The following is a 27,229-nucleotide window of genomic DNA, read 5'->3' as shown; positions in this document are numbered from 1 at the left end:
GCGATGTGGTGGTGGGAGTCATGAAACTGGACCACTGCTAGAAGCCGTGTGGACAACAGTAGTACAAGCTATATGCTTCCATGCTCCTTGCTGTGATTCCAGCATATTCAAAGTGTTTTCTTGGTTCTTTTTTTCTCTTTTTTGGTGGTACCAGGGATTGAACCTAGGGCCCCATACATATTGAACTATCTTCATAGATCAGTTCTTTGCCTACTCACAATGATCCTATGAGATGCTATTACTTTCTCACTTTTACTGATGATGAAACCAGGACAGAAAGATATTAATCAATTTTCTCAGAGACAAATTGTTTGTAATGAAGTAAGTGAAGACTATAAAATAATAAGTAATATAAGCAGTGTGTAGGTTTATAATTAATGACATTTATTTAAAAGCCACCGTTAGGGTATGCCAACCTGCTATAATAAATAGATACGAACACTTAAGGGATTAAGGCACTGGCAGGTATTCCTTGCTATTGTTATGTTCCTGGTGCAGGATCCAAGTCAATAGGGCTGCTTTGCTCCAGGTGGTTACTGAGAGACCCAGGCTCCTTCTGTCTTGTGACCGAACCATCTTTGAGGATCTCATCATTAACTGCATCCATCGAGCATAATGAGAAAGATTATGAAAAACTTGAAGGGACAGTCATGGGCCAGGCCTGGAAGTGACAGTCATCATTTCCAGTCACTCTGCCCAGCAGATAACTTAGTCACAAGGCCACACCTCACTCTGAGGGAGCTGAGAAAAATGCCCACCTTTGTGTCCAAAAGAAGAAAGAATGGATTTGGATGGAAATGAGCAATCTCTTCTGCAATCTTTCCATCCAAATGTCCTTACCCACTTCCCCCACAGGTAAAGCAAATTCACGCATTTCCCCAGAGGGATCATCCAGAGTTCCACTGTGGATGCCACCACCCCAAAGTCCTACATGAGCACCAGGCTCTCCATTGAACTAGATGCAATTCCTCATGGCCCAGTATAAGACCAATTATCTAGCCCATAAACACAATCACCCCTTAAACAATGGTAAGACAAGAGGAGTAGAATGACTTACCAAAATGTTCAAACATCTTTTCAGAAGGAGAGGAAGGAGAGACGCATAGCAATAACAAGCACTGAGAAGACGCCCTGCCCTGGCAGTGGGAAAAGTCCTTGAATTAACCTTGATGCTGTTCAGTGGGAGAAATATTTTTGTCCATTATTTTCGACTGTTCTGGATCAGCCCTCCGCAAGCTTCTTCCTTATCGATTTTCCTCCATGGCCCACACCTGACTTGGGCCCTGGAGAGAACGACTTTCTCAGGGGCTGCACAGTTCTCTCAGCTTGCTTCTCTTTTGTACTGGGGGGACAGTTGTGACGGTCACAAGTGTATATACTCCAAAGTTACAGTTTCTTTGGAAATATCACTCCCTTGAAAACTTACTAGGCTTCATGTAGTATGTTCTTCCTGTACATATTTTCTAAAAATGCTTCATTTTCATGCTTCCTTTTGCTCTGAAACAACTACAGCTACCCAGAGGCCACGTACAACAGTAGGCTCAGGTAGGACAACATCTGGGTCTCATCTTCGAGCAGAGCAGATACTCCTGGGTTAACAGAGAAGTCTTCGTGGGCATCTGTTGCTTGAATCTTTTTAAATTAGATCTTCTGTTTGTGGAATCCGGAAAAAATAATTTTTAGCCCTTATGTGGTTACTGATCCTTGTGTTCTGTTGATCTCTGCTCTATAAACAACAATTTAGCACTTCCTTTACTTTTCTTTTTTTTTTTTTTTTTTGGTTTTTTTCTCCGGTACCGGGACCTCGTGCTTGCCAGGCAGGCGCTTTTGCCGCTGAGCTAAATTCCCCAGCCCCCACTCTTCCTTTTCTTATAAATGTCTTGCTAAACACATACAGTAACAATGACTGTACACTAACATTATGGTTTATTCTAACCTTTTCCTAGAGCGCTGTGGACTCAGTAAGAGCTAAGCTTACTCTCCAGGTTCCACAAACTGCTTCAGCACAGTATAATATAGAGCTTCATCTACCCAACCTGCCACCATCTGCCACCTAACAGACTAGCCAAGAGCACGCTTCTTAGGTTCTGGTAACACTAGTAGCAAACCACAAGATGAGCAAGAGTATGGTAACAAACTCATCCAAATATGTAGTGAATCAAACTATTAGAATCTTATTTCTTGATCATATCTGAGACCTGGGAAGGTGGTTAGGTTGGTGAGCTAGTTCTGCCCCATTTGGTCGTTTGGTGATCTAGGTTTCTCCATCTTGAACTTGGTCAGCTCCAAGGACTTCGTGGTCCTCTGCATGTAGACAACAGAACAGGAAAGACTGAGGAGTGATGACAGGAAGTGGAGGCATAAGCCAGGCCCACAAACAGTATGCCAACTTTCTGTTCACTGTTTCGGAAAGAACTTGGACTATAGGCCACATGCAACTGCAAGGAAGGCTAGCTAGGTCCCCAAAGAAGGGACAAACATATTTAAATTGACACTTGGTAATCTTCACCATAGTCGCTAAAATGAAATTGTTTATATCCAATACAAACTTACATACACACATATAAGCTGCCCTAAGTACCATGTTTAATTAACTATTTATTCAACTACAAGTGACATACTTTACCTATATTTCCCAAACTTGCCTGGTAGGAAGCAAAACTACCAGACAAAAAGGAGATTCTTGGGTCCAAGCTGGGACTGCTACATCAGACCCTTTAAGAGAAAAAAGAAAGAACTGTGAATACAAATTTCAACAAACATCCATGCTATTCCTTAGTAGGTAGAACCTGGGAAACTGCTATTTTGTCATTCAAAATTATTTGGATATCATAAATTCACATAGATCAAACTAATGTAGCTTAGCAAGTTCATTACATCTTTTTTTATGCTATCCAGGTGCCTATAAAAGAAGCCAAAAGGAGCAATTCCATACTCAACCATCAAGCAGTAAAAGCAATTTAAAAACAAATGTCCATATCATAGTTCTTGACTGAAGAGTTTCTAGCAGATTATGCCAAACAGGAAAGGCTTTTCGAATCTCTAGGAAACGGCTAGCAAATTCCTAAATGAGGAACCAGGGTGCCTTCCAGAAAGATCTGTACCCATGGCTAGGACATGGAGGGAAACTCTGAAGGAGACCCAGGAGGCTGGGAGTCAGCAAGTGCTGGGAGTGGCTGGCCTGGGAAGGGCAGAGCAGCAGGACGGAGGCTCATGGGGGTCATGCGGCGTCCCAGCGCACAGCAGCCAGGCCGACTTGAGTACACTGAGAACCAGCTGTGGGAGAAAAGCCTCGAGCTTGGGCAGAGCCTGCTTCCGCGCAGATCGCTCTTCCCCAGGGACTGCTGCCTATAAAAATAAACAAGCAGTGTGACTGTAAGACCTTCGCAGGGGTCTCCAAGGAAAGTTGGAGATATATTGAGTCTTGAGGGAAGAAGCAAAGGATTCTTAAAGAAACAAGAACGAGGCTGCTATCCTGAGGGTATTTTTGCTGCAGTTCTTTCTTGGAAACTGTATTGCTCTTCCATATCCATCCAGCCTTGTGATTATGAAATGAACAACACACATCTGCTCCCCTCTGCAAACCCTTCTGTTCTGCTTTGTACTTTGACCTAACATTTGAGAGAAAGGAGGGTAAAAAAAATGAAAAACTCCCTATAATACACTTTCTCGGAGTCCAAAAATGCTTCCACTTGAGAGAGAATCTGGTTCCTGAAAGAGAGAGGGTGTAAATTCTGGAAGAGGCAGTAATTGCACAGCCGGAAGTCAGCTGCCCTTATCTGGACAACCCCTCGACAGGCACTCCTGCTGGTGGGGACCCAGCCTTTCTCTGGAGTCGGTCAGGCTGTCTTCATGCAAACTGGGAGACAGGGCCTCAGGACACGGCCTAACTTGCCAACAAGAGGGAAGTAACATTCTGTGAGGCCTGGGCAGAATGCTCCACAATGAACAAAATTGGTTCCTAATCCACTGACAGTAATGGTTAGTGTATTACTAGTACAAATAATAGTTAGCTCATAGTAAATAGTAGAGTGTTTCCTGGGTGTCAAGCCCTGTATTATTACCTTTGATGTTACGCTTGAGCTTCACATTGTGTCCAGGTAACGGGTATCCTCATCTCACAGGTGAGGAAACTGAAACTCCGAGAAATAACTTCTCCAACATCATGAGGCTAGGAAGCGGCAGGACTGAGATTTGAATCTACCGAAGTGTTACTCCTCAGTGAGGCCAGACGATCCTGATTAAGTTGGATCCTCTTTCAAAACCTGTTTGTTTACTCTTTAGTTTTTATCCTATTTACTTGTCCGTTGCTATTCTCCCCCTACACACTTGCTGCAAGTGAAGTTCTCTCTCCCTTATTTTATGGCCCTGATGCGTGGGAATGAAGCTACAAGACCCATCTAGAAATGTTTATTGCATAATTGAGTACATGAGTAAATAAATAAAAGATGTCCAAGAGTCACATTCTCATAACCTTGCATTTCATCGAAGTTAGCATTTGTGTGACTAGTCAGGATAATTTTTCTATGTTGTAATTATTTTATTCCCCCACATTCTAAAAAGACATATACTAAGCCTCAAGAACATACCTTGAAAAAGATTATATTGGTCTTGTTTAAAATCACAAGGTTGCTGGGATTGGTGGTATATACCTGTAATCCCAGCACTTGGGAGGCTGAGGCAGGAGGATCACCATGAATTCAAGATTAGTGTGGACTACATAGTGAGACTCTGTCTCCTATATAAATAAATAAATAAATAAATAAATAAATAAATAAATAAATAAATAAAACCACAAGGTTTTGCTTTAAAATTTCAAATTTTTGAGTTCTGAGTGCTTTGCCTGAGCATAAAGTTGGTTTCCTCATTATATTAAGGGTTTGTAGTATCTCTGTGTTTCTGATGCTATACCCTAGAAGCAAAACATCTTAATTCCTTAAATTATGTACTCTTCAGATAATGAGATTAATTGAGAGGAAAAAGAACAAGCAAGTAATCTCCTTAATATGTGCCATGTATAAACTTCCTAAGAATTATGAATAATGTCTATAAAATGTAACTATTCGTTTCTTTGGAAGTACTGCAGAGCGGTTTTCAGCTGATCAGCTTGCAAGGGGCATAGTGAACACTAACACATCTACACTCACACTGGGGCACTTTAAACTCGTCAAAGGAAAGGTGATTAGGAGAAAAGAACCTGCGCTTGCTTCCCTCCTCCCCTTATATTGGATTCGCTTGCACAAGGAGCCCTAAATTTTTCTTTCCTCAACTAAAATGAATCATATGACATTTGCAATAGTTCAAGCTGGTCAATAAAAAGCCCTAAAAAATTTTCAATAGTAAACATGTTTTTCACCAAACTCTTCAAAAGCAACAGAGAGTGGATGTTAAATCTTAAATGTCAATATTAGGCATAAACTTTGCTGTAGAGGTTCCACTCTATTCATTTCATTCACTTATCCCCTTAATAATACTCCATACCAAGCCATTTCTATTTGACAGAATAAAGCTCTCCGGCTGCAGATCAGAGCCATTTCCTCTTCCTCGAGCCCAGCAGTGATGGAGAAAATCTCATTATTATTCTCAGAATAACAGCTCTGCATGTATTCGAAGACCAAGGAAGGGTTCAGCCTTGTTATCCTCAAACCATACACCCAGATTCTTTTTTCTTTTCATACACCCAGATTGTCCTAACTCCCTTCTTATTTGACCTATTCTTTCTCCCTTTTTTAATGGGAAACTTCTTGTGAATTCACTTCAACTCAATTACCACAATTTGCCTCAAACCTAGAGCCAACACACTGCAACCTTTGCAATGTTTTCATAAGAATGGCCATCTTGTCGACCTGGTTAGGTGCAGTCTTAACAGGATATAGAGGATTAGACTAAAGAATATTTTAGATTACGTCTATCTTCCTTCTTCCTTTGTATTCAAATTAATTTAGGTCAGCTTAACTAAATGCAGAGAACTGAAGTCACCAACACAAGAGCACTACATTTAGCTTCCAAAGTTTAATAAACCTCCATCAAATTTTCTCCAGGTTTATTTCTATTATAATATGAAGTAATGGTTTTCAAAAGACAAGATTCCCTTGTTTCTAGAATTAATGTAATTTTGAGATCTTCATATAACCTCAAGAGGCCACATGTGCCATGCTGGAGGGTATACTCCTTCTTGGATGCTTAGGTTGACACACTTTTGGTGTTATAGGAGATGTCTTGGTTACTATGGCAACTATGGACCGCTAGGCTTCACAGTACTGAGTACCCCATCATTTTAACAGACATTCTAGTCTCACTGGGATTTAGTACATTATAGACCACGAACCACCCTGAGTTACTCTCACACTTCATTCACTGCCCACCACTTAACACATTCAAATCTTCTGAAGGATTATATATCAGGCAAATGTCCCACTTACCAACCTCACCAGTTATTACACGTTGAATTCTAGTTGCACAAAAAATATTCTGTACCAGAGGAAGTAGAAATGAATGGATATTTCTGGACCTAGGAAAAAGTCATGGGCTTCAAATGACAAACCTCAAGGCACATACAAGAGACCACAAGTCACTTTGGTCCTAACTACATCGCCAACTAATCTTAAATATAGTGATATACACACAGCAAAAGGAATTACTTCACATTGTGTCTAATTCTGTATGTTGGTCCAAGAGTGATCTCCAAAATGTCAATTGACATCCAAGTGTTGTTTGTTAAGGTGATGTGAAAAAGGTAGAAGGGGATTAGGAGTATAAATAAATAGCTGCATAACTTTCAACACATTCACATAACTGGAAAAACACATTGTACTTGCCTTCCATGTCGAAAGAACCTAGTAAATCCAGTTTTCCTTCCTGATACCATCACTGCCTCAGTTTTCCCATCTTTCACCATCCCATGTGCAGTTTAGGAAATGAGGAAGAGTAGTCTATGATAATAACTTAGCTTCACTTTAATGGCCAAGGTCTGGTTACTCCCACAAATTGCAGCTAACTCAGAGCCCCCATGGGCAGAAAGTAAAACATTTGGAAGGTAGAAAGCATCAGACAGAAGGGTCCCCTTGCCCATTAGAAGGTAAGAATATTTTTCTACTTCTTTGCAAATAGGCACCAACAACCTGGAAACAAAGTATCTGATAATGGTGACTTTAGAGGATTTCCTACATACATTTCTTCTCCTTGTGGTTCTTACAATCAATAATATGCTAATCGAGAAAAATTTTGTTTGTTCTTCTTTAGCTCTTTTGTGTATATTCTCCCATTCCTTTTTTAAAAATTCCTATGCTATCTTCAGTATATGCATGAAAAGTTTTCGTCTCCCGCTCCATTACTTCTACCTGGTGAATCCCACAGGAAGGGAAAAGCACAGGTCCAAGGCAACGGCGTGTCAACTGGAGAACCAGCTCCCAATAAGCCAAATTTTATGCTGATGCTATTTAAATTTTATCCTTTATCAAGGAAAACAGACTCAAGAAATATTTTAATAGTATATGTGAGAATCATAGAAATTCAGCTATGGAAACGATGCCGCCATGCGTGGAGGATGAAGAAGGACTGTATATTTCTTCTCTGGTGAATTAATCAGTGATTCTGTGAAAATAATGTGAGCCCACCCCGCAGCAATGTCTATCAAATCTATGGAAAGAGAAAATTAAGTAAATTTCTTCTGCAATTGTTCAAGGACAAGGTTCTTCTGGCCCCAGACCCTTGGTCTTTTTTCCACAAAGATCCATCATAATTCTTGTTCTACTGCAGACAGCAAGGCTCCTCTATAACTCCCTAAACTTCTGCTCTTGGTCTCACTTTAGCATCAGGGTGCAGAAACAAGTAGATTCTGTATATTCCAGGGAGAAAGATAATCATGGGAATTCCCTGCTCCTTGGAGTCCAGGCCTGCATGATATCATTTCACTACCCAAGTCCTGGTCTATTAGGAACAGTAAGCACTGAACAGGAAAGAGCTGGATATTATTAGAGAAGCTCTAAGTGTTCCTTGAAATAAAAAAGACTGATGTTTTCATTTGACTTCCAAAACCCCTGCCTCCTTTATACATACTGTCCTTAAAGGGAAAACGTGCACAAATCCAAAAAACAAGACTGGAGTTTTTCAGACACCAGATTCTACGTCCAAATATCTGTATTGTTGCATTCAGTCTCTCAAGGCAATAAAATCCCCAACCTTTCCTCCCGCTCCTCCTCTGTTGTCTCTTAGCTGCGTGATAGCCCCTAGAATAGCTGCCTTTCTCCCCTCTGCCAGGATAGTCCTCCAAAGGAGGCGAGCCTCTTTCCCTCATACCAAGTGCCTGTACATGGCACTTGGTAATAAATATTGATTATATTTCTATAATCAGAGAGAATACTGATACAAAATATAGGACCTTTTCTAGGGCCTGCGACATAATAGATGTCTCAGGGATGAAAATTGGGTTGTACATTCCCTGTGCACACACACAAGGAGGTCATCCTAAACTAGAAAACATGGAATTAGTAGGGAATTACAATGTGCCAGCTTCTTGGAGCCTACGGCAGGAGGATTGTTTAGCTCACAAGTTTAAAACCAGCCTAGGTAGTATAGTGAGACCTCATCTCAAAAAAACGCATTAAGATAAAAGGAGGGACTTAGATTTGAGAAGTCTGAAGATGTCCTTGCTATACAATTTCCACCATGGTGGAGGCCTTATCCTTCATAGGATCTGAGTTGATACTGGCATGGATGGATCCTCTTCATAATGAGGACAGCCTGGTGTTGAGTTAACTCTGAATCTCGAGAGAACAGAGGCAGAAGAAAGCAATGCTTCCGAAAACTCTTCTGCACCTCTTTGCAAAAGCACTCGACCTCCTGTCCTCCTTAGTTCTGTGAATCTGGACAACACAAACGAGCAAAGGAGAGGGCAAGGAAAGAGGCAGAATGATCAACAGTCCCTCCTGTTCTCAGCTCACCTACCATGTTGAGTGACAAGTGACAAGAATGAGTCAGACCAGAGTGTGAAGATCGTGGACAATTCAGTGGCCCTCTGGTTTGCTTCCCTTAGAATTCAGAGTGCAGGTCATCTGTGGTCCTCCACGTCATCCCTCCAGGCTTCATGGAGGGCTGGGCATCACTGGGAAGTAGGAACAAAGGTCAGCAGTCTGGGTCACTGGTTCCGAAAGGACCTATTGGCCTAGGCCCAGTTGTCCTCTGTCATTAGGTTACACCCATCTTCTCTGTGCTAAACCCCTGCCATTGACAGACAGCTCTGCCTTAGTATTACATATTGTATTCTATCATCTCCATAAAGCTCACATGTGTACATGACATGTTCAGCCGTTACCCTTTTCTGCCACCATCTCAAGTAACCTACAAAGGCACGCAGAAGGTCACATTCAGTAGACTGAGCACCGTCCCCCAAAATCCCTGCATTACCCCTTGCACAGTGCTTCACTTATAGGAAAAGTAGTACCTGAGGAGTTTCCTGGAAATCTTTTCACACAGTCGTAATGGTTATCTTCCATACCTGTCTTATCAGCTCAGTAATGGGAAGGGTATTTCCAACATGAGTATTCCAACCTTGAACTTCAGGGACACTTTGTGGAAGATGAAAATAAGTATGCTACAAATGACTGCTGTGTTTACTTGAGTGTGTGTGTGTGAGTGCGAGTGTGTGTGTGTGTGTGTGTGTGTGTGTGTGTGTGTGTGTGTGTGTGCAAAAAGAGAGACAGACAGAGGTGCAGGCGCTGCATCTCTCCTAGGGGAACAAGGAGAAGATACATTAATACAGTCCTCAAGCATTACCCTCAAGGGCCCCACACAGCTCTGCTTTTCCACCTTAGGGTTCAATCTCATTCTTGAAAGATGACTTCAACATGTTTTGTTTCGTTTTTTTAAAAAAAGATGATATTATCCATGAAAGCTCTTTAAAAGTTTTCATAGTCTCTTTTCATGGTCCAATTTCACTCCACTCTGAAAGCCTTTAAAAATACTTTGTTGAGCTTATTTAGCACCACAAATCTCTCTAATGTAATTTTGCATTGAAACCAGGTATCTAGGAAATTACCTGTCTCCTTGACAACAGGATTCAGCAGAGGTCCCCAGGAAACTAATCTGTGCTAGCCAAACACCTCCAAGAAATCACAAATTATATAATGTGCATGAAAGCCTTTTGTGTGCTGGGAAACACTATAGAATGCTATTGTTTCTTATTAGCAATAAATCACTTTATATATTAATGTGCGATGAGTCTAGAAGGACATAATGTGCAATTAGCCACAAACTACAGCAAAATCACAAAACCAAAGAAACTCTCTTTCCCCAACACTGCATCTCTAAGAATGCAGTTAATCGCATTTGTTCTTTCACACATGCATAAGCAATATGGGCTCAGAACCAAAGGTCTCTGCTTCGTGTACTGTAACTTACACGTACAATCTTCTCCTTCCTTTTATGGGTAGAAGTGCCTTAGCTGTTGGCATTATCTCAGTGGCTGGAGTGGGAGGGGATCTCCCCAGCACAGATCATCCAGCTGCAACACCAAGAATGTTTTCTAATCAGGCATGTAAATCCATTTTTATAACCTTAGAAAGAATCACAACAAGAACATTTGGATATTAAAACACTCTATTCTAAAGACATAATACAATTGTACTGTTTGCTGTTGATACTACGCCTCAAGCAATTTACTGCCTAGTTAAAAATCTAGACTCACTCTGTACCAAATTCATAGAGTAGTTAATATATTAGTCCCCTAAGGCAGAAGCTACATCCTGAGACCCCAGTGTATGTATCAAACTGCAGATTGTATCATATCCTGTAAATACCATGTTTATTCCTAAATATACATACCTATGATAAAGTATAACTTATAAATTAGGCACAGGAAGCTATTAACAATAGCTAACAATAAAATGGAATTCTAAAATATACTGTAATTGTAGTTGTGTGAATACTATCTCTCTCCAAATATACTGTACTCACAATTCTTGTGATGATCTAACATGTTATAATGTTCACACGGTGAAATGAAGTGAAAAAAAATGGTACAGTCATTGGGACACAGTGTTAGGCTACTATGTAAGGATTACTCGAATTTTAAAAAGCATGGCAATATCATGACACTCAAACTGATATCTGGGGGGACTACTAAGAGACAAATGGGAGGGTAGTGTATACAGCATAAACACACTGGACAACAAAATGATTCCCCTCCTGAAGGCAGACTGGGAAGAGTGGGAAAGAGTGAGATTTCATCACATTATTCAGAATGGCATGCAATTTAAAACTGATGAATTGTTTATTCCTGGAATTTTCCATTTACTATTCCCAGGCCACAGAAAGCAAAACCATGAGTACAAAGGGATTACTGCAAATACAAGTAGGATAGATGTGGAATTTAATTGTTTGATAGCTCTTTCTTGTTACACCAAGACAAAATTCCCAACACCCACAACGTAAAGAACTAGAGGTATATTTCGCTTCAAGATCAGTCCATAGTCATCTGGCTCCCAGGCAAAGAGAGAGAGTGGTGGAAGAATGTGGCAAAGCAAAGTCGCTCAGCCCAAGGCAGACAAGAAGCAAAAACAGAAGGTAGAAGTGAGAGAGGGCAATACATCTTCCACACCCAGGGACTCACTTCACACTATCCATGCTTCCTAACAGCACGCCATGACCCTAAAGCCCCATCTCTGAACACATGAGACTTTGGAGGGTGGTCCTAGATTCAAACCATAACGATTTTGCTTGCTAGTTCCTACTACTCTCTGACTTCTGAAATTAGCACTCAATTTCATACCCACTTCTGACAATCTCTCAGCTACGTCCCAAAGCCTTTTGACCCCCTCACAATTTTGGAAGTGATTGAGGTCAGTCTCTGCATAAAACCAGTTTTCCCAGTTGCATCACACTATATACAACCCTCACTGATGCATTTTGGTTTGGTGAGTGGGTTTTCTTTCTTTTTATTTTATTGGTACACTTTAGATACACATAATGATAACATTCATCACAGGGAATTTGAACCTCTATGTGGTATATCTTTTTTTTTCTGTACATGGCATATCTTGCTGCTTCTTTTTTCCCATTCCTTCCTCTCCCTTCAACTTCTTTCCCCTCTTTATTTACAAAAGGTTTGTTTCCATTTTGTCCTTCTATTCTGTTTATTTCTTGTCCTTTCTTTCCTTCCCTATCCCTTGTTCCCCCTCTCATTTGAACATTGCTTCCCATTTCCCGGTACTGTACCTATTATACATTTGGGTCCTTATTTACACTTCAGGTTTCTCACACCAGAGAAAATGTGATGTTTGAACATGTGTGTCCAATATATTTCACTTAAAAGTATGGTCTCTAGGTGCATCCATTTAGCTAGAAGTGTCTCAAGGTTATCCTTCTTTCTGGCAGAGTAGTACTCCATGGTATAATAAACCACATCTTCTTTATCCATTTATCAATTGAGAGTCATTTTGGCTGTTTCTAAGATTTGGCTATTACAAACTGTGCTACTATAAACATGGGTGTGCATATATCACCAAGATGTGATTTTTTAATTCTTTCAGGAAGATACGAAGAAGGGGAATAAGTGGATCAAATGGAGCCTCTAGTTTTAGTTTTTTGAGGAATCTCTATACTTATTTCCAAAGCGGTTGCACCAGTCTACACTCCCACCAACAGTGGAGAAGCGTTTCTTCTTCCCCGCAGCCCCACTAGCGTTGGTTATTGGTTGATTTCTTAATAACAGCCATTCTTTCTGGAGTAAGATGGAATCTCAGTGTTGTTTTAATTTGCATCTCTTGAATGACCTGTGATGTTGAACATTTTTTCATATATTTATTTCCTCTTTCTACTTCTTCATAAGGGAAATGTCTATTCATTTCAGATGCCCATTTTTTGACTGGGTCTTTAATTTTGGATGGTTGATTTATTTTAGTTCTTTATATATTCTAGATATGCATCCCTTGTCTGAGGTACAGCTAGCAAAACATTTTCCCACACTGTGGGTTGTCTCTTCACTCTGTTGGTGGTTTCTTTCTTTTTTTATTTTAAAGAGAATAAGAAAAACAAAAACAAAATAATAAAAACAATACAGAATTTCAAAGCAAGATGATAGGAAATTAACAATGGTTGTTATGTTACATATTGTTATCTTCTATTTTTCTCCTTTCCCACATTGCAGTTGTTCCTTCCTTTTAAAAATAGATAAACAGAACAATGAAACCAAGTTTCAAAACAAGTTATTAGGACAGTTACAATAGTTGATACAGTGTGTATTGTTGTCTTCTTAGTAGTTATTCAGAGTGGACAATATATGCATTGTCTATACAATATTAGGACAAAAGACATTAGTTCTTTTTAATGAACTGAGAGAAACCGGCTATGTAACAATCTTAACTATCTTGTAAATACATGTACTTTTTTTCTTCATTTCCCATTTCCCCTTTCCCCATAAGTTTGTCTTTTCTTTTGAATAGTTTCTTCCCAATTTGCAATATCTATTGTATATTTTGGATCTTATTTACTTGTTCATTTTTTCACAATAGTGAGCCAATACAGTGTTTACACATATGGGTCTGATTTATTTCCCTTATCAGTATGGTCTCAAGTTGCATCTATTTACCTATAAAAGACTCCATTTTATGCTTTGTTATGGCTGAGTAGTACTCCATTATATTAAAAAAAAACACAGTTTTTTATCTGTTCTTCAGCTGATAGACATCTGGGTTGTTTCCAAGATTTAGCTGTTACAAATTGTGCTGCTATAAATATAGGTGCACATATATCACTGTGTTATGACAATTTTAATTCTTCTGGGAAGATACCTAGAAGGGAAATAGCCAGGTTGAATGGGACCTGCAATCCTAGTTTTTTTGAGAAATCTCCACACTAATTTCCACAGTGGCTGTACCAGTGTACACTCCCACATTGGTGGTTTCTTTTGCTATGCAAAAACTTCTTAATAAGATGAGATCCCAGTTGCCGATTCTTTGTGATAGTTCCTGTGCATTCAGGGTTTCATTCATAAAGTCTTTGCCTATACCAATGTCTTCAAGAGTTCAACCTCTTCTCTTGAAGACATTGGTATAGACAAAGACTATGCTATTTACTATGCTATTTTGCCAGTACTATGCTATTTTTATCACAGTTGCTTTGTAGTATAATTTCAAATCAGGGATCGTGATGACCCCTGCCTTACCTTTGTTGCCCAGAAATGCTTTTGCTATTCTAGGTCTCTTCTTGTGCCAAATGAACTTCAGGGTTGTTTTTTTCTAATTCTGTGAGATATGCTGTTGGAATTTTGATCAGGATTGCATTAAATCTGTATATCAATTTTGGAAGTATGGCCATTTTCATTCTATTTGTTATTCCTACTCAGGAGCAATGGATGTCTTTCCATTTTCTGATTTCCTCTTCTAGCTCCTTTTTCAGAAAATTGTAGTTTTCAATGTAGAGGTCTTTCACTTCCTTCATTAGATTGATTCCTAGGTGTATCATTTTTCAGATGCTATTGTGAAAGGTATTATTTCCCTAATTTCTCTCTCAGAGTTTGCTATTTGTGTACAAGAATACTATAGGTTTTTGAGTGTTGGTTTTGTGTCCAGCTATGCAACTAAATTTAGTTATTAAATCTAGAAGTCTTTTGGTGAGGTTTTTCAGGTCTTCTATGTAGAGTAACATGACATCTACATATAATGACAGTTTAACTTCTTTCTTCCCTATATTTATTCCTTTTGTTTCTTTCCCTTGTCTAATTGCTCTGGCTAATGGTTCCAGAACTACATTGAATAAGAGTAGTGACAGTGGACATCCTTGTCTGGTTCCTGGTTTTATAGTGAAAGCTTTCAATTTTTGTTCATTTAATAGGATGTTGACTGTTGGTTTGTCATAGATGTCTTTTATTAGATTAAAATATAGACCATCTATTCCAATTTTCCCTGTAAGGTTTTTATCATGAATGGGTGTTGGATTTCCAGGAATGATTTTGGGAGTATTGCTTCCCTTTTAATTTAAGTAAAGTGTTTGAGTGGTAGTGGCATCAGATCTTCTCTAAATTTCTCGTAGAATTCAACACTGAATCCACCAGGACCTAGGTTTTTCATGGTAAGTTTTTAGTTTTATCTTTAATTTCATTGACTGATATTGAGCTATTTACAATTTTTATATTTCCTTGATTCAGTTTCATTCATATGTATCTAGAAATCTGTCCATTTTTTGGTTTTCATCTTATTAGAATAAAGATTCTTGAAGTAGATATTGATGATCTTCTGAATTTCTCTAGGATCCATTATAATTTCACCATTTTCATTCTAATTGCATGGATTTGAGTCTTCCCTTTCTTAATAAGGTTGGCTAAGAGCTTATCAATTCTATTTAATCTTTCAAAGAACCAACTCTTCAATTCATTGATTCCTTATGTTATTTTCTTAGTCTCCATTGTATTAATTTCTGCTCTGATCTTTATAATTTTCTCACTCATACCAGCTTGGGCTTGATTTGTTCTTCTTCTAGAAGTTTCAGGTTCAGCATTAAGTTGTATATTTGAGCTCACTCTGTTTTCCTGATATGAGAGTTCACCACTATAAATTTCTTTCATAGGGCTGCTTTCACTGTATCCCATAAGTTCCAGTATGTTGTATCAGCATTATCATTTAATTTTAGAAACTAATTTCTTCATCTGTGACCCATTGGTTCTTCAGGAGGGTGTTATTTAATTTCCCTATTTATTCACTTTTTGTGCTTTCTCTGGCAATTGATTACCAGTTTCATTGCACTGTAGTCTGGCAATATGCATGGGATAATTTCAATTCCTTTGCATTTACTGAAGCATATTCTGTGAGCTAGTCTGTTGTCTATCTTTGAGAACATCCCATATGCAGCTGAGAAAATGTGTATTCTGATGTAATGTGGAACATTCTGCATACATCTACTAAATCTATTTTTTCACAGATTTGGTACCATTTTGAATTTCTTTGCTAGTTTTCTGTCTAGTTGAATTTTCTATTTGTGATAGTAGGGTAATGAGGTCCCCCATTACAACTGTGTTAGTGTTTATTTGATTTTTCATGTGCATTAATATTTGTTTTATATAGTTGGGTGCACTGGTATTTGGTGCATATATACTTATGATTGTTATCTCATCTTGGAGTTTTCCCTTAACAAGTATGTAGTGACTTTCTTTGTCTCTTTTATCAGTCTTGTCTTGAAGTGCACTTTGTATGAAAATAGAATAGGTACCCCTGCTTTTTTATGGTCTTTGTCACATGAAGTGTTGTTTTTCATCCTTCAACTTACAGTCTATGTATTTCTTTTTGAGTTAAACATGTTTCTTGAATACAGCATATTGTCTGATCTTATTTTGTCATACATTCTGTCTGTCTTTTTCTTTTGATTGGTGAATTGAGACCATTTACATTGATGGTTATAATATATTATTGGCTTATCCTTGTCATATTATTTTCCTGTTGTTGGTTCCCTATCTTTCCCCTCTGTTTAATTGCTTGCCTTGCCTGGTAGATTCTTTCTACTAGTGTTCTTGGAATATCAGTATCATTGTCTATTTTTAAAATATCTTTCACAACATTTTGGAGAGCTGGTTTGCTAGTCATGAATTTCTTCAGTTGATCTTTGTTAGGGTAGAATCTTATTTCTCCTTTGATTTTGAAACATAGTTTTGCAGGATACATCAATCTGAGTTGGAGGTTCTTTTCTTTCAGGACTTGAAATACTTCACTCCAACCTCTCCTTAACTTAAGAATTTGTGTTGAGAAGCTTGCTGTGATTCTTATGGGCTTTCCTTTAAAGGTGATTTGTTTTTTTTTTCTCTAACAGCTTTTAATATTCTGTTCTTGTGCTGAATTTCTGGAATCTTGATTATTATATACCTTGGCATAGATTTATTTTGGTCATGGCTAATTGGAGTTCTATATGCATCACTTACTGTACATCAAATTCTTTTTCCACACTTGGGAAGTTTTCTACCATTACTTCTGTGAACAGGTTTTTTAATGGCATTTGTGCTGTCTCCTACTTTTCCATTGACTCCAATCAATGTTATGTTCTTGTCTGCATCATCTTGCAGCTGTTGGATTGATTTTTCATGGTCCCATGCTATTTTTAAGAAATCTTTCTTTTCATGATCACTAACCACAACCCTGTCCTCTAGCTCTGATATTTTATCTTCACCTTGGTTTATTTGGCTGCATATACTTTCAGTGGAATTTTTAATCTAGATATTTCTTTGCATCTGTTCCGTGGATTCCATTTCTTTTCTGTGTAGAGCATTCATGGTTTCCATCATTTTCCTATGCTCCTCTATTTTTTTAGTCTGTGCCTATGTTCACTGAGCAAGTCCTTCATTTTGAGTGTCATCTTTTTTACTTGAGAGATTATTTCTGATCTGATTTTCTCCATAACCCAATTCATCTAGGTTTTTGTTACTTCTGTTGCTACTATTTCTGAAAATTCAAGTAAGTGGCTTCTAATTTCCCCAATCTCATTGTCCCTGGACTTGTCCTCAGTGGGCTGAGGGTCTGGGATTGCATTTTGCTTTTGTGTGTTGTCATTTTCTCTCTTTTTAAATTTTAATTTGTTTTCTGTGTTGATGCTTATCAATTTTTTATGGGAATGTAGCTTTATCACTAGTATTGAGGTTTCCCTAGAAAATAGCTATTCCTCAGAGATGTCTTCTAGGTATAGTTGACTCTTGGTCTTTGTGTCTGTTCCAAGATCTTACCTTCCCAATTCATTAGGGATAAGAAGTTGCTATCTATTTGGCTAGGCACTCAGCCCTTTGGTACTGGACTATGGATAATTATGATCCCAGACAATCATAGTGTTGTCGTACAAGGAAGAACAACTGATTATAGAAGGTATGGCACTCTGGTTAAAGTAATTCAGTTAGCACTAACAATACCTTTAAGCACAGTCTAGAAACAGACAAACTGTGGTAACTATTAATTTGGTACCATAGGAGCAAGATCTACAGTTATATAACAAAATCAAACAAAGATCAGAAACTTGTATACTCTTAGATTCTCCTTATTGGAGTGATTTTACCCCAGGGAAAGTGGTTTTTTAAGAAGAATAGGGAGAAAATAGATAATTGAAGAGGAATATAGTAGAAGCAAAGCTGAAAGCCAAGTGATGATCTCTCAAGCTTTGGGAAACTGGAGAAGAGAACAGGAGAGAGAGAATGAAGGAGAAGGCAAAAGAATATTGAAGCAGACCAGAAAAACTAGAGACAATGTTCACTCACATGCATATATCAAAAAATCAAGAGGGACAGCTGAGAAAGAGAGAAAAAAGACCAAACAAAACAAACAATAAAAGTAAAAACCTAAACAATCAAAAAAAGATGGAAAAAAGAAAACAACAATAAAATCAATAAAATATTCCTCTGGTGCCCTCAGTTCTGTGGTAGTGTCCAGGTCAGAGCCCAAATCTGTGCTGGGTAACCCCACTAGGTCTGCAGTAGGATGAGTGCTGCATATGGGACTGATCTTGTTCTCCCAATATAGGGGCTGTGGCCAGAGTCTTCATCCAGCAACTTTGTGTATGTCCCTCAGCTGCCTGCACATCTCCTTACCCTGTGTATCTCTGTGTTGCTCTCCCAGTTGCTCTGGTGCCTTCAGACAGAGACATCCCAAGGCTGCTCCCAATCCTGTGTAAAACTGGCCCCTCCCAGCCCTGGTACAGCCTCCTCTATTCCACTCCACTGTGTCTCTCCCCTCTCACATCACTGGGAGCCAGGCAGGGCAAGTACTGACTTCCTACTTGTTGCTCCATCATGGCTTAAGGTTGCTTAAATACCACATCCCTCTCTCACACTGCTGGGAGCAGGGCAGGAGGGGTGGTGCTATTCCACTCACTACCTTCACCACCATTGTGCAGTCCCTGACCTTGTTGCTGCTAGAGGTTCCAGTCAGCCCCTGTGTTTTCAGATGATTTTCTTTGAGTAACTTCAACATGGCTCTTCCTCTGTTCAGCCACGCTGAATCTCTAAAAATTACCTTCTTTATGACATACTGCACTTAAACCACTGTCTTTCCTAGGTACTTTGACAAAGTGTGAGTCATGCTCTTGCAAAACTGCACTTTAGAATGGTGCTGCATAGCCATATTGGGGATAGATGTACACACAGTGTCCAGCTGTGATTTAGAATCAAACACACCCAGATTAGACATTCAGCTCTGTAACTCAGCAATGGTTTGCTCTTAGCCAAATCACTTACTTTCTAAACTATAGTTTCTTTACTTGAAAGGATAATAAGAAGAGTTAACCCATGAGGATTAAATAAGACAGTCATTAGGTGCTGGAGATTTAGCTCAGCAGCACAGAGCCTGCCTGGCAAGCATGAAGTCGTGAGTTCAATTCCCAGTACCAGAAAAAAAAAAATAAGCCAATCATCAGTATATGTAGCAGCATTGAATAAATATCAGCAGATTTCGCCATTGTTTTTGTTCATGTCCAAATTCTTTGTCATATAATATCTCATCTCATAAGCTGTGTTTTTCCCAGGCTGTCATCAGTTTCCTACAGTCAGGAAAGAATAAGTAACACAAAATGCCCACACACTAAACCAGTCTGGACTGCTGTTAGTTGGCCTATTAATACAAGACCCTGAAATGCAGGTACAGGTGATAGCGTACCTATAAAGAGAACGGCCAGTCAGGTGCTTGCCTGAACACTGGCATCGCCAAGGTGATGGGTGATCTGAAATGACTTCTTCGAGTACATTCCAGATTACTTTTAATTTTTCTTGACAAAGCAGTCCCACACTGTGAGTTTCATTAAATCAATCTCAACTAGGGAGTCTTAGTGACTATTCTCAAGTAAAATCTTAAATTCTTGGGCAGCTGGAGATGGTAGTGCGTGCCTGTAACCCCAGTACTCAGGAAGCTGAGGCAGGAGGATCATTGCGAGTTCGAGGCCAGCCTGGGCTACAAAGCAAGCTCAAGGCCAGCTTAAACTGCAAAGCAAGACCTTATCTAAAAAAGACAAAACAATCAATCATTAAATACATTAATTAATTAATTAATTCTTGAGCAGTCTGGTGCATGGTCTTCTCTTGTTTTTCATTTTAGTATTTATTTTATTAGTACATGTTTGCAGTACAGGAAGTTTACATTCATCCTGGGGAGTAGATACATGAACATAACACAGCCTATTTCTTCTGATACGTGAAAAGATTACTTTTTCACAATTACCTACTAAATTTAAATCCAGAATAGGGAAATCTGTCTTATCACCCTAAAACTGTATTTTACTGCTCCAAAATAATCTCAAGAAGGATTCAGATGACAGCAAGAGAACAAAACAAAACAAAACAAAACCACAAAACAAAACAAAACAGATGAGACCAAGAGAAAGAAAGTTCTATCAGGCTGCCTGGGAAGTGGCTAACAAAGAAAACATAGTCTATTTCCTCAGTTGCTTTCCTGCCAGAGCTGCAGGAAGTTTGCTAGAAACAAACTCAATGCACAGCTGTTCCCTTGCAAGGGGCTCTTTATGGCATAATCTATAACCAAACAATAAACCATGGTTGGCTTAAAATTAAGTCAGAATGTCATGCTTCCCACACAACGTGGAGTCAATAATGGCCATAATCTCTATGATCAGAATAAGTATTTAAATATCTGTATTTTTCAAGTAATGAGTCAACTATTTGGTCGAATGCTAAAACAGGAATCACTGTGACCCACTTTCCCAATGGCATTTACCCCAACTCCATCTAAAGGGCAGAGAAATAATGAGATTCTTGGTCCTCGTTCACCTCTTAACAATGATATGTTTTCATAAATCTCGAGGAGGTGAGGCAAGTAGCCAAAGGACAGATGAGACATAAACTGACACAAATGTGAGTATCAAGAGAAGTGGTCTATAATGTGAAATGGAAAAAAAAGGAAATGAAACATTTACTTGAGTCAGAAAAAATAGAGGGCTATGTAGTCTCAAACAGTGATCAAGGGCATAGCCTTTAAGCTCATGAAATATATAATTTCCTGTCTAATCCTTAGAGACAGAAAATAGAGCACAGGTACTTCTCTGTTTACAGCAAGGTCCCAGTAAGTTCATCAAAAGCTGAAAGCTTCATAAGTTAAAGAAACAACTACACATCTACCCTGAAGAACAGAGTAGCTTAGCCTAGCCCACCTTAAATAGTGTCAGGACACTAACAGTATCCTATAGTTGAATATCCCACGTAATTTATTGAATACCTGTACCCTAAAAATATTGACAACACAATATACTACAGTGTCAGTTACTTGACCTCATGGCTGACTGGGAGCCCCAGTTGGATACCACTTCCCAGCACCAATAGAGTGTGGTACCTTATATTACTACCCAGGAAATGATCAAAATTTGAAGCATGGTGTCCATTGAATGTGTACAGCATTTATACCATCATAAAATCCAAAACTTGAACCCAAACTATCCTAAATTAGGGACCCTGGGTAGGGATTTGCAGGGAACAGGGAAGACTAGAGAAAAATCACTAGTGGGTATAAGGTTTCTTTTTGGAGTGCACAAAATATTCTAAAATTCATTGTGGTAATGGCCACAAACTCTATGATCATATTTAAAAAACTATTAAATTGTCCAAGATAACTGTATAAATAGCCTAGTATGTGAATTATAGCTCAATAAAAAAGCTGAAAAAATGTCAGAGATCCCCTTTATTTGTGGAGCACATGTTCCATAATCCCCTGATAGATGCCTGGAACTATGGCTGGCACTGCACTCTATACATTCTCTAAGTCACTGCTCCAGCCTCCCCTCCTTTTGCAATCTTCTTTGTCTCCCCAGATGTACTACTAGATGCTTCCTCCTCTGTGATCTTCATTTTTCCACTGAGTCAACATATACTGTGTCTTCTGTGGGGCAAATCCCTACCCAGGGTCCCTGTGGGGCAAGCATATGGCACCTTATATAAATGCCATTGCTTCTCCCCACACACCATGACCCTTGAGGAGAAGGATTGCTTTCTGTGGTTCACCTTTGCAATCTTGCCCCTAGTACACCACCTGACACACTGTAGATGCTGAGTAATTCCTTGGAAAATGGAAAAAGAGCTAAAGAGGTTATTTGAACACTGTCAACATTACTTACAAACCATCTTTTCACTTCAGTACAAAAAAAACCTGACGTGAGAGGTCTTAGTAATAGTAATGCCAGTACTGCGGTTGTTTAGATTTGAAATTGTCAGATACGTGATATACGGGCATGCACGTATTTACGTACATGTATACACAATATGTAATTATACGTATATGTGCTTTCCTGTTTGAACCTGAAAATGTTTTAAAGAGATAAGCTATTGATATACGATAATAATTTTTCTCACTTCTGACTTTTCATATGTTTTTTCAAAAAAGCAAACCTGTGTATATGAAAAGTAAATCTACCTGTCCCGACAGATCTCTGTGCGCACTATTATGTAAATGACTGTTTTCTTTAACCACAATTTCTCATGGAAGTGCTGAGCCAACATTCCCAATCACTTGCTAAACATATCCACCAAGGAAAGATGACTTGTTTAAGAAATCAGTTTCCCTTCACTTGATTTTAGAGTATCTAAAAGCCAGTAAATGTGGAAACACTGTGATCCCAAAGCACTATTATATTTTCTGCCAAATTCCTTCTGTCTCATCTAAATCTCTTGGGTTTTTTATGTTAATATGAAAGCAATTTGGTGAATCTTCACTAATCTACCAAACTAAGTTCATATTGTTTTTCCTTTGTAACTCTAAATTATCAAAGAGCGTATCAAACATATTACTTTCTCCAGAATATAAAACATTCCACAGGAAAACTTGCCTGACCTTCAAAAACATACAATATTATAGAGTAGGGAGGAAAGAAATAAAAACAACACTCTAGATTAAGTACTATATTTTTAATACTATATTTTAACCTGATTGGATCTTGATTTTTAAAAACTATTAAAACTATTTTAGGAAATTAAGGACATTTAAATAGGGAATCATTTAAGTTATATTCCCAAATTAATGTTCTGACATCTAGCTTTGACAATCATAGTGTTTTACTCTTCTGAGGGGGGAATAACTTATAATGCTGTGTAGTTTTGTACTATTGGTGTGTTGGTGAATTTTTAAACTGTGTGCTAACTGTAATAAATTATATGAACTGAGAAAAACATTAATGTTAACTTTCTTGTATGATAACAGTATTGTATTGAATTCTCTAATTCTATTCCAGCACTTATCAAAAAGAATTAAGGTTAGAATTACTTTCTCCTACAGAAAAAATACCAAAATGCAATGAATGTTGGCAAGTCAGGGACTTTGTGTATATGCAATGTTTTTCTGTTGAGGAACAACGTTGGAGTTCTGGACTTTCACGGGTATGAAAGGACCTCCCATTATGAATATTCATAGACATGAACAAATTCGCAGAAGTAGCTCACACGTCTGCTGGACATGGGCACAGTTGTGCTGCTGTGCACTTACTCTACAGTGTGCTAGTATTCCATAGTACAATCAGACTCAATCAGAGCCCAGGGTGTCTGGAAGCAAGAGGAAAATCAGTGGTGATGCAGAGGGGACTGCTAGGAAACGCAAGGCAAAATACATGGTATATTTGTGTGAAAGGTATGTAAGACCCTCTTTGTTGGACTTATGAACAAATCCAACTTACAAATGTTCTCCTGGAATGGACCTCGTTTGTAAGTCAAGGACTTACAGTAGACACATAAAAGAATCCTCTTTCACTTATTATTTCAGTGTCCTAGAAGCTGAGTTTGAGTAGGTTTGGGATTTTTCCAAATACCTTAAATCTTTCCATCTACATCTTCTCTTTTTTACTTTAACCCCATAGTTTCTTTATATGGACAGCAGGTTCTAAGAGCTATGTGCAGATGTAAATTTTGCAAATCCTTTGACAGAATTAATACTTCCTCTTTGAATAACACCTCCTGACAAAACCTGCTGTGGAGGTAGGTGATACAGCTAATGCCTTTGGAAATATCCTTTCAAAGGTCATATGTGGCATTGAATACTTTCCAATGGTCAATAAGCAATAAAGGAAGGGTCTAGAAACATCTCTTCACTGCTGGGCGTGGTGGCACACTCCTATAACCCCAGCCCTTGGGAGGCTGAGGCAGGAGGATCATTGCGAGTTCAAGACCAGCCTGGGCTACAAAGTGAGCTCAAGGCTTGCCTGAACTGCATAGTGAGACCCTGTCTCAACAAGACAAAAAAAAAGACAGAAATATCTCTTCATAGAAAGAGATTTAAATGTGCATGCACACACACACACACACACACACACACTGTACAGAACTTTCTTCCAAAGGACCTTGAATGGTCAAAAGAGGATGCTTTATGAGACACAACTTTCCTGTAAAAATAAGAGGAAATTATGATCAAAAGGAAAAAAAATCAAAGTTTCCCTAGTTTTTTCAAGACCAGGGTTGGTCCTAGTAGGAAACAAATGACCTAACCTAGACAGTATGATCTAAAAAACATTAAGCAGCCCAAGTTTATCTCATAAGGGAAAACTTTAAAACATAAAAATAATTTTCTTAGTTTCCAAACTACTCTGCACACGATTTGAAATAGTAGGAATGTCAGATCAACTGCAGTCCCCAGGAAATTTTAAACATTAAAAACTGTCTGCTCTTCAGAGTCAATATCATTTCTTAAATCCTCTCCAGTTTCCCCTCTCAGGCCGACAGCAGGAAAAGGGTGTGTGACATGCCTTCTGTTTGCCGTTTGCAAAAACTCCAATTACACCCTTAAGTTTCAGCTTAACTTAAAACTTTATGGTTCCGAGTTCCTTTGTCTGGTTTTCCAATTTGTATCCAAATATAGGAAAAATAAGAGAAGTAACAGAAGTGCTAGTGAAAATTTAGCTGTGCATTTTATGTTTTGCCGTTATTAGGAATGGCTACCGGATTTGAAGCTTAGACTGAAATAATTGATGTCTATCCTCAGTCTCCGTGCAGTGAGACACAGGGATTTTTCACATGCTTCTCATTCCTTAGCAAGTACAATTTAGGTGTGAAAGGAATGTTCTTGCCACGTCAGCCTGGCTGTCTTCCCACACTGCTCCATCTTGATGGTCCCGCAGCTGCCAGCAACCGGCAAACTTCAGACCAGACTCACTCCACTCTAGATTCAAGCTAATGAGTTCACCACTTGGCCTTGGTTTCCAAGAGCAGATCATGGTTTTATGTAGCAAATCTTTCGTATAAGGAAGAATTTTTTCTTAATAACTTATAAGTGGGAAATGAGAATAATTGTAGAGTTCAAGTATGTTTAGGAAGCTGAAGTCAAATTTGTTTCAGTAGTACTATTAGAGATAACTGCTGTTTGTTTTCTTTTTTTTCTTGGGCATATGAGAAAAATACAGTTCAGATCAGCCCACTTTTAGGAAACTATGTAAATTGTTGAAGCAACAGTTATCATTTGTGTAGCATAAAACTAGCTCTCCAAAAACCAAGGTAAGGAGAAAGTCTTTGACCATGTACAGTACTTTAGTTAGTGCATAGGATGATGATACAGGTTGGGCATCCCTAACTCAAAAATCCAAGATCCAAATTGTTCCCAAATCTGAAATTTTTTGAGCACTAACCTGATGCCACATGTGGGAGATTCCACACCTGAACTTAAATGACAGGTCAGACACACTAAAAATATTGTATAAAATTGCCTTCAGGCTGTGAGGTGTATATGAAACACACATGAATTATATGTTTAGATTTGACTCCCATTTCCACAATATCTCATTATATGTATTCAAGTATTCCAAGATCTGAAAACAATCTAAACTCTGAAACACTTCTGATTCCAAGCATTTTGAATGATGGATACTCAACCTGCATGCTCATGGAGTTTATGGGGTCCTGTTCTTGCTTCTGGAATTATGAAGATTTTCATATGTATCAGTACATATTCCTAGGGATCTAAGTAGGTGAACTGCAATTTTTCCCATTTCTAGAAATAAGGACAACAAGACACAACTAAGAAACATGCCCTGGTTACATCACATATAAGAGGGAATTCAGTCCCATGTTCATAACCATAAAACTAGTTACAGCTTGTATTTAAATGTTCCCCGCAAAACCTCATGCACTCACAGGTGGGGTTTTGTGCATGTGGATTAAGGATGTGTGATATTGGGATTAAGGGTGTGTGGTACTAAATTAGTCCACTGATTGGTTTAGCATAGCTCTGGGTGTGGATAATGGGAGGCCCACCCTGGGTGTGGGTGGCACCACTAAAAAGTCTTGTGTCTAGATGGGATAAAAAGGAAAGGGAAGCTTGCTTCATTGCTGCTTGCTGCTTCCCACTCAGCCATGGACCATTTCTCCTCTGCCATGCCACCCAGCCGTGGAGCCAGCTGACTGTGGACTGAAACCTCTGCAAACTGTGAGCCAAAATAAATCTTTCCTCCTTGAACTTGTGGGTGCCAGGTATTTTGTCTCAGCAATAAGAAATGTAACTAAAACAACCACAAAAGCGTATCATACTCTAGGCTGGGTTCTAGGGAACTGGGAGCCTTACTTAGGCCAAGTCTTTCCAGGTTATTACACACTGATGAACACAAACTACTCAAATGAATAACAAGCCTTTTTAAGTTGGAAACTTAAATGAGAGTCTATGCAATAAATTTGATTCTTGATTCCAGAGAAACATTGGAGTGGGCAGAGGGTTTCTGTAGTCCCCAAAGGATTTTAAGAACATTCACAGTCAAGGGGCCAATTTTTTTATTGGCTCTTTGACTTAATGGTTTACTGACTTCAGGTTGTTTCTTAAAATTGCTCAGAGTAGAACTACTTACTTAGTTATGAGAACCTGAGTTCACTAAACTACTACACCCGTCTAGGGCTTCTTCCCTATTTCAGAGGTTAAGTCAAGTCAGGGTGCTTGGCTGTAATATCAAGACATAGCCGCCTCCACCGATTTGCAGGACAGAGATACAGGAAAGCAGACTTCTTTCAACATGATTAGAGGAAGGGAAGGAGAGGACATCTTAGGCATTTTCCTACCAATGGGACAAAATACCCAGCACTTACCACTTAAAGGGGAAGAGGGTTATTTTGGCCCATGGTTTCTAGAAGAGTCACTCCAAAGGCAGCTGGCTCTGAGACAGGCAGGGCGAGGTGGAAGGGCTTGGTGGAGGACAGCTGTTCAAATCATGTGGGTCAGGCAGCAAAGAGAAAAGGAAGGAGCCTGGGAGGGAGCCCTACCCTTCCTGACCCCGCCCCCAGGACCCACCCCTCCAACAGAGACCCCTCCTA

General features: G+C 38.9%; 1 protein-coding gene and 1 long non-coding RNA gene across 5 annotated transcripts in view; one reads left to right on the top strand and one right to left on the bottom strand.

Moving 5' to 3' along the window:
- The window catches only part of Rhoj (ras homolog family member J), an 88,069-nt gene that overhangs the window by 7,982 nt on the left and 52,858 nt on the right, over positions 1–27,229 (top strand). The gene's annotated exons all lie outside the window — the stretch shown is intronic.
- Positions 282–27,147, bottom strand: LOC106150167. 4 transcript variants are annotated; one of them, XR_001236816.1, is made up of 8 exons: positions 27,005–27,147; positions 25,805–25,922; positions 10,399–10,501; positions 9,443–9,727; positions 8,947–9,103; positions 2,627–2,715; positions 2,199–2,304; positions 282–1,650 (listed from the first exon to the last, which is right to left on the bottom strand). It is a non-coding gene; the product is annotated as an uncharacterized LOC106150167 (long non-coding RNA). The 4 variants fall into 4 exon arrangements; XR_001236818.1 differs by lacking the exon at positions 25,805–25,922 and having other exon boundaries at positions 282–597; positions 1,058–1,650; XR_001236815.1 differs by lacking the exon at positions 25,805–25,922.

This window comes from Chinchilla lanigera, unplaced genomic scaffold (assembly GCF_000276665.1).
Source record: "Chinchilla lanigera isolate Chin_1 unplaced genomic scaffold, ChiLan1.0 scaffold00065, whole genome shotgun sequence".
Taxonomy (NCBI): Eukaryota; Metazoa; Chordata; class Mammalia; order Rodentia; family Chinchillidae; genus Chinchilla; species Chinchilla lanigera.
This window is presented reverse-complemented; position numbering and strand designations above follow the sequence as displayed.